This window comes from Schistocerca serialis, chromosome 4 (genome assembly GCF_023864345.2).
Source record: "Schistocerca serialis cubense isolate TAMUIC-IGC-003099 chromosome 4, iqSchSeri2.2, whole genome shotgun sequence".
Lineage (NCBI taxonomy): Eukaryota > Metazoa > Arthropoda > Insecta > Orthoptera > Acrididae > Schistocerca > Schistocerca serialis.
Window position 1 is genome coordinate 74,639,262 of NC_064641.1, and position 13,035 is coordinate 74,652,296.

At 42.4% G+C, this 13,035-nt stretch overlaps 1 protein-coding gene across 1 annotated transcript in view; it reads left to right on the forward strand.

The window, feature by feature from the left end:
- Positions 1-13,035, forward strand: part of LOC126473799 (adenylate cyclase type 2) — a 324,328-nt gene that overhangs the window by 239,618 nt on the left and 71,675 nt on the right. The window lies entirely within an intron of this gene.

Sequence of the window (13,035 nt, forward strand, 5' to 3'; positions counted from 1 at the left end):
CTGCCAAATATTGAAAAAACGAGTTTTTCAATTTGTAGGACTAAAAATGAATATGAAATTGTTAAAGTTGTCGAATTTTTTATAGAGCACTCTTGCAGATAATATGTGAGGTGTCACTACATAGGTGCTGGCGTTCCTTCTAGCTATTACACGATAGATGTACACATTCCAGTCACATTAAACTGACCAGCTGGCAAAAGCCTGAATGATCACTGAGGTTCTGGTAGGTAGCGATAGGTATGTGGAACCATGCCGACTCTAGAGCCGTGCCAAAAACGGTTGAAATGGCTCTGACCACTGTGAGACTTAATATCTGAGGTCATCAATCCCCCTAGACTTAAAACTACTTAAACCTAACTAACATAAAGACATCACACACATCCATGCTCGAGGCAGGATTCGAACCTGAGGCCGTAAGAGTCTTACCAAGTGGCGCTAGGTTTCGCGATTGAGGATCCATGACGGAAACAGCCCGATCGAGATGGTTCCATAGATTATCGATTGCGCTGAAATCCAGCGTGTTTTGATGGCCAGGGGAGCACAGTAAACTCATTCCGGTGCCCTTCAAACTACGTTGCATTGTCATGCTGGTAGATGCCATCGTGCCGAGTAAAATACATTCTGCAAGTGGGGGCGAACGTGGTTCCCAAGGATAGATGTATTCTTGTGTTGATCTACTGTGCCTTCCAGAATGTCGACATCACTCAGGGAATCTCAAAGAAACAGTCCCGAGACTATAACTCGCCCTCCTCCGGCCTGAACCCTTCCAACGATTGTTGCATCCAACAGCCATCTGTCGGAAGAAGTATATAACGTGATTCACCTCAGTCGACGCCCAGTCGTGGTACTGCCGCGCAAATTCGACCGTTTGTAATATAGTAAGCAGATTATGAAGGATGTAGGTTGCAATAAGTACACTGAGATGAAGAGGCTTGCACAGAGTAGGGTAGCATGGACACCTGCATCAAAACAGTCTTTGGACTGAAGACCACAGAAACAACAACAACAACAACAAGAGCGACATTTTGATTTCTCTCTACAATAAAACCCTGAATCTAGTTACAAATCTGGTCCGGTACTCGGTAAGCTCGTATTTTGTTCACTAGACGATACTGCGGAACTGTATTAAAATGCCTACCCAAAGGAACACGGCATCAGCCTGCGTGCGAATTGAATAATCATTACATTATTACTCTGCATCGAGCTACTTGTGACCACGGATCCCATATTCCGAACGACTCAGAAATTACCCTTCATTAACTTCCGCCGTCTGTGTACTTTGTCTTGTGTGTTTATTTTTCGCAACCTACGACACCAAAACTTCGTGGTCTCCTGAGTCTTTTAGAGGGCGGTAAGCGGGACACCAGGAAAAATACGTCTTTGGTCCCTCCATGACTTCGTATTCCAAGGCTATTTAACAAGCGGCATACTTCCAAGTATTTAACAACGCTCTCATCTCACCCAGAAGCTAACATTCTTCTTACTCCCCATCATATTCGCACTCAGTCTTACTGGGATATCAGTACTGTGCACAAATTCACGGCCCAGTCAAAGCTCGGGGACTCTTACCGTCTAAAAGATGCATGAATGATTTAGTGACTAACGTCTGAAGCTCCATGGGACTGTTGACAGATGACGCGCTTGTTTCCTAAAAAAAAAAGGACGCGTCAGATGACTGGCGAACTGCAGGAAGGTCTGCAGAGCACTGATGACTGCTGTAGGGACAGGCAGTTGACCCTGAGCGTAAATATATGTAATTGCTTAATAGAAGAAACCCACCACTGTACAACTACGCTGTTGATGGCAAATTGATGGAAATTGTATCAAGCGTAAAATATCCCGCAGTAATCTTAAGTGGAATGACCACATAAGACAAATAGCGGGGACAGCAGATGCCAGATTGAGATTCATTGGAGAATCTTAAGGAAATGTAATTCATCCACATAAGAAGTGGTTTCCAAAAACACTTGTTTGACCGATTCTTGAGTGTTGCTCATCAGTCAAGGATCTTTACCAGTTTGGATTAAGAGAAGAGATAGACAAGATCTAACAAACGGCGGAGTTCGTTTAATCAGTGTGAGAGCATTACGGATACGCTCAGCTCCAGTTGCAGACGCTGCTAGAGAGACATCGTGCTTGATGAAGAGGTTTACTACTGGAATTAGTAGAGGGTAAGTTCCGAGAAGAGGTGGACAACTTACTGCTTCCTCCCACATATGTCTCTCGCAATCAACACGACGAGAAAATCCGAGAAATTAGAACTGATACGCAGTTTTGCGTCAGCCATTCTTCCCACACACCATTCGTGAACGAACCAGGGAATGGGGAAGAAGTGAAAAAAACCTGTAAAATGTGATCTCGAAACCGAACAACATAAAACACGGAGTAATACAAAACAATGTAACACACATGTTCCATGTAAAAGACCTGTCCGCTTACACTTGTTGTTCAAAATAGCCCATTCAACTAAGACCAAGAAGTGTCGGTTGAGGGGGAAAAAATTCTTGTAGTTGCAGATTTTTGTACAGGGGCAGAGGGCAGTGTCATGAACAACATACGAAAAATCCTGACCAGTGGGTGGGATTGGGGCGCTTAAAGGCAACTTCTTACGTTTTTCCTGAATATCTCGAAAACTCTGGCTTGTAGGGAAAATGTTGTCCTGTAAAAACAAAACTGCATTTAATTTCCAACAAGAAAGCTAGTATTCATTTGTCACTAGGTCTAATATTTTCCAAGTTACAGTGCTAGAAAAGTCGCAGATTATTAAAAATATTGTTATAGTGGTATAAATTGACGTACATTGTTAAATTAAGTGGGCTAAGAACAATTACTAAATGTGTGTACCACGCGAAACTACAGTAGAACCGTATTAAGGCATTAACTGTGTTCTGGGGGTGTAATAGGGTGGAAAGGCGGGGCTGGAGATTAGAAGCGTGAGGGAAGGCAGGTCTTCGGATTGTGGTCATGCGTTTTCCTCCTTCGTAGGTCTGCGAACTCAAGAGCCAGAAGGCAATACCCCATTCTCTCTATCGCAATGCGTCACAAAAATCAAATACAGTATATTTTAAAAAGCTGTACCGACTCTTCCGCAGCTTGTCTTATGTATCGCTGGCTATGCAGATACGGGCATCACGGGAGGTGTTCATTTTCTACAGTGACTTAATACTACACGGAATACAGGCATGAATGATTAATAACACAAACGCAAGAACAGCATATAGACTGATTCTTCGTAAATCTTTGCGCACTATTCTATACTGCTGCTGGGGAAAATCGATTCCTAGTTACACTGTACGCCAGTTTCAGCATTCTTCCAAGAAACTCAACTTCCCCCCACCACGGGTAGTGCTCGCTTTTCGATTTACCGGCCGACTACACCTCCCCAGCATTTTCTGTCGCCGGACGATGTGGCCGAGCGGTTCTAGGCGCTACAGTCTGGAACCACGCGACCACTACGGTCGCAGGTTCGAATCCTGCCTCGGGCATGGATGTTTGTGATGTCCTTAGGTTAGTTAGGTTTAAGTAGTTCTAAGTTCTAGGGGACTGATGACCTCATAAGTTAAGTCCCATAGTGCTCAGAGCCATTTGAACCATTTTCTGTCCTGAAGTAGTGTGATTGGTTGTCACTTAGCATAGCGTCGTCGTAGCGTTCTCCCACTGCATTCAATAAATCCATACACTAGGTGCGCACTGACCAACTCTTCCTCACTAACACTGTCCGTACTGATTTTTGTCACTTTACAAGACGTACCGTGAGTTAATGGAGCAAGTTCATTTCCAAACAAGACATACAGCGCATATCCTTATAATTGCAGTGTTGTGCAGGTATGTTCAGTGCATTACAAATGTAGAGGTAAATGAGATATGAAATCAAACTAATTGAAATTAGTCTCTAAAAAACGTCTGTGGACCACGGGTGCATTACATCAAAATACTCAGTAAATATCGATGAGCAACATCTGAAACTTTATAGAGTTCGGGTCTACCCTGTATAATTTTTGGACGTAATCCGCAGATTGTAATCAGATCCAAGAGACTTCAGGTACAAGAGGGAAATATGACAGTGAAAGTCGAGAGGGGATGAGGGGATGGAAGTATAAATGATGAAGATGTAGAGTTTATGGGCAGCGGAGGTCTATGATATACAGGGTGGTCCATTGATCGTGACCGGGCCAAATATCTCACGAAATAAGCGTCAAACGAAAAAATTACAAAGAACAAAACTTGTCTAGCTTGAAGAGGGAAACCAGATGGCGCTATGCTTGGCCCGCTGGATAGCGCTGCCATAGGTCAAACGGATATCAACTGCGTTTTTTAAAAATAGGAATCCCCATTCTTATTACATATTCGTGTAGTACGTAAAGAAATATGAATGTTTTAGTTGGACCACTTTTTTAGTTTTGTGATAGATGGCGCTGTTATAGTCACAAACATATGGGTCACAATTTTAGACGAACACTTGGTAACAGGTAGGTAGAATGTAGGTACGTTTGAACATTTTATTTCGGTTTTTCCAATGTGATACAGGTACCTTTGTGAACTTATCATTTCTGAGAACGCATGCTGTTATAGCGTGATTACCTGTAAATACCACATTAAAGCAATAAATGCTGAAAATGATGTCCGTCAATCTCAACGCATTTGGCAATACGTGTAATGACATTCCTCTCAACAGCGAGTAGTTCCGTAATGATCGCACTTGCATTGACAATGCGCTGGCGCATGTTGTCAGGCATTGTCGGTGGATATCCTTCAACTTTCGCGACAGAAAGAAATCAGGGGACGTCAGATCCGGTGAACGTGCTTCGACGACCGATCCACCTCACATGAAATATGCTATTCAATTCCGCTTCAACCGCACGCGAGCTATGTGCCGGACATCCATCATGTTGGAAGTACATCGTCATTCTGTCATGCAGTGAAACATCTTGTAGTAACATCGGTAGAACATTGGGTAGGAAATCAGCATACATTGCACCATTTAGACTGCCATCGATAAAATGAGGACCCGTTATCCTTCCTCCCATAATGCCTCACCATACATTAACCCGCTAAAGTCGCTGATGTTCCACTTGTCGCAGCCATCGTGGATTTTCCGTTGCCCAATGTGCATATTATGTCGGTTTACGTTACCGCTCTTGGTGAATTACGCTTCGTCGCTAAATAGAAAGCGTGCAAAAAATCTGTCATCGTCCCGTAATTTCTCTTGTGCCCAGTGGCAGAACTGTACACGACGTTCAAAGTCGTCGCCATGCAATTCCTGGTGCATAGAAATATGGTACGGGTGCAATCGATGTTGATGTAGCATTCTCAACACCTACGTTTTTGAGATTCCAGATTCTCGCGCAGTTTGTCTGCTACTGATGTGCGGATTAGCCGTGACAGCAGCTAAAACACCTACTTGGGCATCATCATTTGTTGCAGGTGGTGGTTGACGTTTCACATGTGGCTGAACACTTCTTATTTCCTTAAATAACGTGACTATCCGGCGATCGGTCCGGATGCTTGGATGAAGTCGTCCAGGATACCGAGCAGCATACATAGCACACGCCCGTTGGGCATTTTGATCACAATAGCCATACATCAACACGATATCGGCCTTATCCGCAATTGGTAAATTGTCCATTTAAGACGGGTAATGTATCACGAAGCAAATACCGTCCGCACTGGCGGAATGTTACGTGATACTACGTACTTATACGTTTGTGACTATTACAGCGCCATCTATCACAAAGCGAAAAAAGTGGTCCAACTAAAACATTCATATTTCTTTAAGTACTACACGAATATGTAACAAAAAATTTGGGTTTCTATTTAAAAAACGCAGATGATATCCGTTTGACCTATGGCAGCGCCATCTAGCGGGCCAACCATAGCGCTATCTGGTTTCCCCCTTCCAGCTAGACGAGTTTCGTTCTTTGCAGTTTTTTCGTTTGATGCTTAATTCGTGAGATATTTGGCCCGGTCACTATCAATGGACCACCGTGTATATGGGTACAGGATGGGGTGTGTCACATATGGATTTTGGTATTGCCAAGAGTTGGAGAAGGGTGTGCTGTAGTGTTTGCTAAAACGTTATTTGTCACGGAAATGCGATATGTGAGACCGGAAGGCCAGCAGTTGTTTTGGAACTAATTTTTTGTAAATTTGTGGTAAGGTTCTATGGGACCAAACTGCCGAGGTCATCGGCCTCTAGGCTTACTCACTAATTAAACAAACTTAGGCTAAGGACAACACACACACCCATGCCCGTGGGAGGACTCGAAGCTCCGGCGGGGGGAGCCGCGCGAACCGTAACGAGGCCCTCCCAGACCGCACGGCTACCCCGCGCGGCTTTGGAACTAAATGGCGAGTAACAATGTCCCATACGCCCTCCCTGATGCTCTTCTTCATCCACCCTCTATAAAGTAGTAGCTATTTCCTGAGTAAACGAGTAGTTCTTAACGTTTTGCGCGTAACGATGCTCATTCCTCATGTCTACGCACAACCTTGGCTTGATGTAGCTGGTCGTCCTGTTGCTTGGAGTATCTGCTAGCACGTGGGAGGAACTGTTGTTTTATAAAAAGTCTGAATCAGGGTGGAAAAATGTGAAGATTTTATTAGGTGTTTTACTCTTAAGGAGCTGATTGCCTTCGGTTAGAGCGAGATTCGATGTTACAAATGGCACTTTCACGGCTGTCGTATCCAGTTCTATTGAATTTGATGTCGGGTTGTCCTTTCTGGTGTAAACAAGGAAAATATTTCTTAAATGGTTCAACGTACCAAAAAGACAATATTGGTAAATGACGGTACAGTACTGGACGAATATGGTTAACAACAGTACGTTCTTTATTCCCAGAGATGCTGTAGCAATTATAGTCGTCTACAAATTGTTTGAGGATTTTTTTACAACAGTATTCGATAACATCGAAAATGACAGATACAGTGTAAGAGCCCATTCGGGGTTGGAGCATGAAAAGAACGTCTTTGTACGAGTAGTTGCTTACTTAATTATAGGTCTGTGCTATTCATGAAGTTTTCTAAGTAGGTAATTGTGAGAGGTACGGTGTCTGTCAGTTAAGATATTTCAACATTTCTGTTGCGCATCGTCTCCAGCGATACGAGCCAATGACCACGGCTTCGTACTTTGTTTACGGTTGAAATGCCCTGCGAGTCCGACATGATAGGCTCGCATTACAGTTGGGCAGTACAGTGGGGAGATACAGTTATTTCATAAACAATATTTCCTGTAGAAAAACTTCAGTTTTTTTGTAACCTTTCATCTGATTTACCTACAACTGAGCGGATGTGGCCATTTCAATTCATATCTGCAGAGATCGGTATTCAAATATTTGTCTAAAATGAGTCTACTTGGCGGCCGGTGTGACCGAGCGGTTCTAGGCGCTTCAATCTGGAACCGCACGAACGCTACGGTCTCAGGTGCGAATCCTGCCTAGGGGCATGGATGTGTGTGATGTCCTTAGATTAGTTAGGTTTAAGTAGTTTTAAGTTCTAGGGGACTGATGACCTCAGATGTTGAGTCCCATAGTGCTCAGAGCCAGTTGAACCATTTTGACTCTAGTTATGACTCATGAAAGTTGCAGTCAAAGGATTTCGCGCTTCACGTTTCGTCTAGTGCGTAACTTCGCACGTCTCTACATTACGAGCTAGTTGCCAGTATTCTAAGATTTTGTCGAGATATAACTGGAAATTTCTGCGGCTTTTAGTGAACACACCTTGTGGACAACTCAGTCATTGCAAATAATACTATTTGGGAAGTGAGCAAAGTGTAACATGACCAAAAACGGTCCTATTACTCTTCCACGGGGGCCACCAAATCTTACTTCAGCATAGCATGCTACATTCTGCCTTTCAGAAAACACGCGATGCAGTCGTAAATCAGCTTATACAAGAGTTGTCCAGAAAGTAAGTTCCGATCGGTCGCTAAATGGAAACCATAGTGAAAATCAGAAACATTTTATTTGCAAGAATTAGCTATACTTTCTACATACGGTCCTACATAATCGCCGCTCCGACTGAGACATTTGTCGGAGCGTTATACCAAATTTCCAACACCATCGTCATACAAGGCAGCCGCCTGTGCTTTCCGATAATTGTCTACGCTGGTCTGTAGCGCGCAGCCTGCGCCCAAGTATTGCCTTCATATCCAGCGTTTCATGTGAACAGAGATGATACTCAGGACGAGCCAATTAGGGCTGTGTTGTGGGTGATCGAAGACTTTCCATCGAAAAGGCTGCAGGAGCGTCTTCACTGCCCCTGCAGAGTGCGGCTGAGAATTTCCATGAAAAAGGAAGTGCGTGGCAGTTGTGTTAGGTGGGCTGCATTCATTAGGACGAAGCCTCTCAGACGGCCCTCCTACTTGGCTGACAGTGCACTCACAACTGAAAAGAGCGTTTTGATGCGATCGACGCTCATACTAGAGACACTGCCCAACACATCTGTGCAAAGCTTCATCGGGTTTTCACCGTGGTGTCCATTTCGCGACCGATCGGAACTTACTTTCTGGACAACCCTCGTATATCCCACAAAACTCATTTTCCTTCAGGGACGTAGATGTGCTACTGAATCAACAGCCCTTCGAAATATTAGGTACACCAAATCAATATGGCTTCCGCCATACTTGATGACATCACATATGAAGAATTTGAGTTGATTTTCGTAACATCAATGTTTCCAGAACCAGTGTTGATTTTCACGGAGTAGTTTACTTTGTCCCAAGTAGTACACCTCGCCTGAACCTATCATATGTTCTCCCATTCTGATTCAGCTGCTTGTGGGTGATATAGGACGATAATTTTGTGGATCAGTTTCTGGAGATGGATGCGGCCTGTGCTCTTTCCCAGTCATTTACGAGGGGGATGCTGAAAAGTAATGCCTCTATATTTTTTATGTGAAAAATCTTGAAGATTTTTAAATACAAAAATGTTATGCACATTCTACGCCTTCATTGTTTATGTCTACAAATCTGCGGTCCTGTAGCGCTATAGGGCTCCGAACTGTATCATGTAACATGGCGGTGTGCAAAATAACTATATCGGTGCGTGAGAAACAGCGTGCTGTACTTGAGTTTCGAATTTCAAAAGTTCGTCCACGCATGGAGGAACCTTCCCTTCAGCACGGCAGTGGAAGATCACACATTAGCTCACCGACTGGGTCTTTGTCATCGATCATCCTCCATATAGCCCCGAGGTAGCCGCACCCGACTTTTATCTGTTTCCAAATCTTAAGGAGAATCTTCGAGGACTTCGCTTTGACAGTGATGAAGCAATGCGAACAGTGGTGATGGTGCAGCTGAGTCAACGAAGTCAACAAACTGGTCTCTCATTAGGAGAAATATGTTAAGTAATAAAAATGTAAATTTGAAGAATAAAGCTGTAGAATGTTAATAACAAGTGTTTTATTTAAAATGCTGTAAGAGTTTCCACATAAAAAATTTAGAAGCATTATTTTTCAGAACGCCCTTGTAGAACATCACCCTACTCAACAGATTTACTTTGCATTATAGTCACCCTGTAAATCTGTAGAGGACATGAATGCATTCCATTTGTCATGGGAATCTTGTACGTTTTAGCGAGTTAAGTTGCTTTTAATTACTACCAGGAATGATAATTATGTCACTCGCCTTAACAGTGATGCAGCTAACGAATGCATCGTCCACTGATTTTCCACTTCTAAATGAATGTTTAACGTAGAATTCAACGTATCGGCTTTCGTTTAGCTTTTTTCTGTATCGCTTCCTGTCTACTCTACAAATCCCTTGGCACTGAAAAAAATGGTTCGAATGGCTCTGAGCACTATGGGACTTAACATCTATGCTCATCAGTCCCCTAGAACTTAGAACTACTTAAACCTAACTAACCTAAGGACATCACACACATCCATGCCCGAGGCAGGATTCGAACCTGCGACCATAGCAGTCGCGCGGTTCCGGACTGAGCGCCTAGAACCGCTAGACCACCGCGGCCGGTCTTGGCACTGATTTTGGTGTCAATGATAGTGTTAACATTTTGCCATCGTAAGGTCAGATAGCGATTCAGTGAACGTATATTAACTAACGTAAGTCTGTCTGAGGATATATTTTTGTTTTGTGTTTATTTTGAAACAGCCATTGTTTCATAAAAAAGCTCTGTTACTGGTTGCACCCCAAGGGGAAATCATTATCATCTTCAAGTGTTCTAACAGATACAATTTTTCTAGAGCAAGTTCGACTATTTCTTTGAATTTGAGTCATGGTTCCTACAACAGATGACCACTTAAATCAAATGATTACACCTCCTCTCTGAGATAGTCTCATCCAAATCTATTTTGTTGAACACGTAGAACTTTTTGATAACCTGTCTACCATTTGCACAATGGTACCGATTATTGTTAAAATTCCACTGTGTTCAGTGACTACCATGTGAGCAAAGAGATGGCGTCTGTTTGTTACAAGTAAATCTAGTATACCTCCATCATGTGGAAGGTACGTCTGGGAAATAGAGGTAAACGTGTCACACGGTACTGCGTGCTGCCGGCAGCCATAGGACAAGTACGACTTATAGCCATACACAAAATGCTCCCCTCATCGCAGAGTTACCATTTTCGTCAATATTCGTTATGACGTCTTGAACCGTCGTTGATCACAAAGTAAATGCACCACGTCCATACTATATTACGTTTAACGTTGCGATAAATTCTTGGTTAAATATTGTGTATTATTGTTAACATTTGCAGCCATTCTTCCTCATTTGTTGCCTTCAGTGTTTATCTTGTAGACAAATGTATTTACTGTCCATCTTTTGGAACTAAATTTTATTTTTCTTGCAAAGCATGTTTCCCCTAATGCTTTTAGGAAATTCCGGTGGCTAACTGACATTGTTTGCGTTTCTTTTTAGATTTCTAAATGTTTATGACCCTGTGGAGCTGGCTTATTAGAACTTCTGCTTGTCAGTCACTTCCATTACGGACCTACTACACGTGCAAGAACACACTCACCCAAATCTTACTGTCAAAAAGTTATTTAAAACTCAACACAATGTACAAACAGTGTCAGCTACCCACTGAATTTTCATAAAACATCAGCTGTTAAAAACAAAAAAGGTGTATAATTTTTTATCTTGTCTACAGACTAAACAGAATTAAGTATTATGTTTTCGTCACAAATATACCTCTTAAAATTGTTTGGTTAATGACAGAAAACTGGAACTTTCTGAGGACATATGCATGTGAACTATATGTTGATTTGAATATAAACTTCCTTATTAAAACAATAGATGGAATTGAGCTATAAGTGCTTCAAACTAGTAAAATATAAAAATTAGGAAGCATAATGTATTACAGTTTCCGATAACTTTCATTTGATGTACTTTTTTGTGTTACATGCTGTATTATAAATACATCCCTGCATGAAATCCTGTTGATAAATGTGTAGTTCTTTGCTGAACAAATCACTCAAACTTTTTCAGTGTTTTCAGTATTTTATGTATTTTATGTATTTTAGATGAACTTCACTTTGTGTACCCATCCTTTTTTGGATTGTACCTATTGCATACTTGTCTGTCTCTTGTAAATCAGTTGAGTATCTGTGTTTTGCTATCTCTCTATCACTTTTCAGGACTAAAAGTTGCGTGTTACTCGATGCTCTGCTGTTTTCAACTTTCCTTCTTCTCTTCCGTGAGTGCCCTTCTAGCATGTGTAGTGAAAACCTTATCTGTTGATTTCTTCTTTCCTTTGTAAATAAATTGTGTGGCTTTATTTCTTGCTCTTTCTCTCTTGTAGCATTTCACAGCTATATCGCTAAGCCTACATAAGCATGAGGCGTTCCCTACACGATTCTTGTACTGCACACTTTTGTAGTTGCTTATATGTTGCGTACTTTGCTGTCAAACAAATTCCAGAAAATATCTAATTACAGTTGGCGAGTTTATATATCGGGACTCGTATTAAGCCATTTAAGACTGAGAAAACTGTGAATGCAAAGAGCATGTAAGTCAAAAAGCTAAACTTGGATTGGGATGCCCTACACGTCTGGGTAAAACGCATTGCAGGAGGACAGGATGTTGATAGGACTAATCAAGTGACCTGCTTTTCTATCTTGCCGTACTCAATGAAGCTCCCTACACAAAAAAATGAGAAGCGTACAAATATTACAACTTTGCAGGAAACATAACATGATTATAGCTTTAAAAATGGCAGCTCGACATGAAGTGGAGCCCTTAGTGGCCTGCCTCTATGTGTTCTATTCTAATATTTTGTGACTAAAGCGTTATCGCTTCATAGTTATTTTATGCATGACATGCCAGTTTTAAATGAATGAGATTTTCACTCTGCAGCGGAGTGTGCGCTGATGTGAAACTTCCTGGCAGATTAAAACTGTGTGCCCGACCGAGACTCTAACTCGGGACCTTTGCCTTTCGCGGGCAAGTGCTCTACCATCTGAGCTACCGAAGCACGACTCACGCCCGGTACTCACAGCTTTACTTCTGCCAGTACCTTGTCTCCTACCTTCCAAACTTTACAGAAGCTCTCCTGCGAACCTAGCAGAACTAGCACTCCTGAAAGAAAGGATATTGCGGAGACATGTCTTAGCCACAGCCTGGGGGATGTTCGCAGGAGAGCTTCTGTAAAGTTTGGAAGGTAGGAGACGAGGTACTGGCAGAAGTAAAGCTGTGAGTACCGGGCGTGAGTCGCGCTTCGGTAGCTCAGATGGTAGATTACTTGCCCGCGAAAGGCAAAGGTCCCGAGTTCGAGTCTCGGTCGGGCGCACAGTTTTAATCTGCCAGGAAGTTTCAGTTATAAATGTTTTATTTCTGATGAAGGCACTCTTAGAAGTGGCTGAAACCTAAGTCAAAAAGACTTCATTTTTGCGGGCGAGGGCTGCAATTGTTTTAATTTTAGAACATGGTTACTTAAAGAAGATAATGATATCCAGTGGATTTAGAATAAGAGTATGACTCGATGGCTCAGTCATTAAGTGCCTGTGTACTGACCCGAAGGTATATGTTTCGAGCTATGGTCAGTACTAAGACTTTATCTGTCACTTATCGCCTCTTTTAC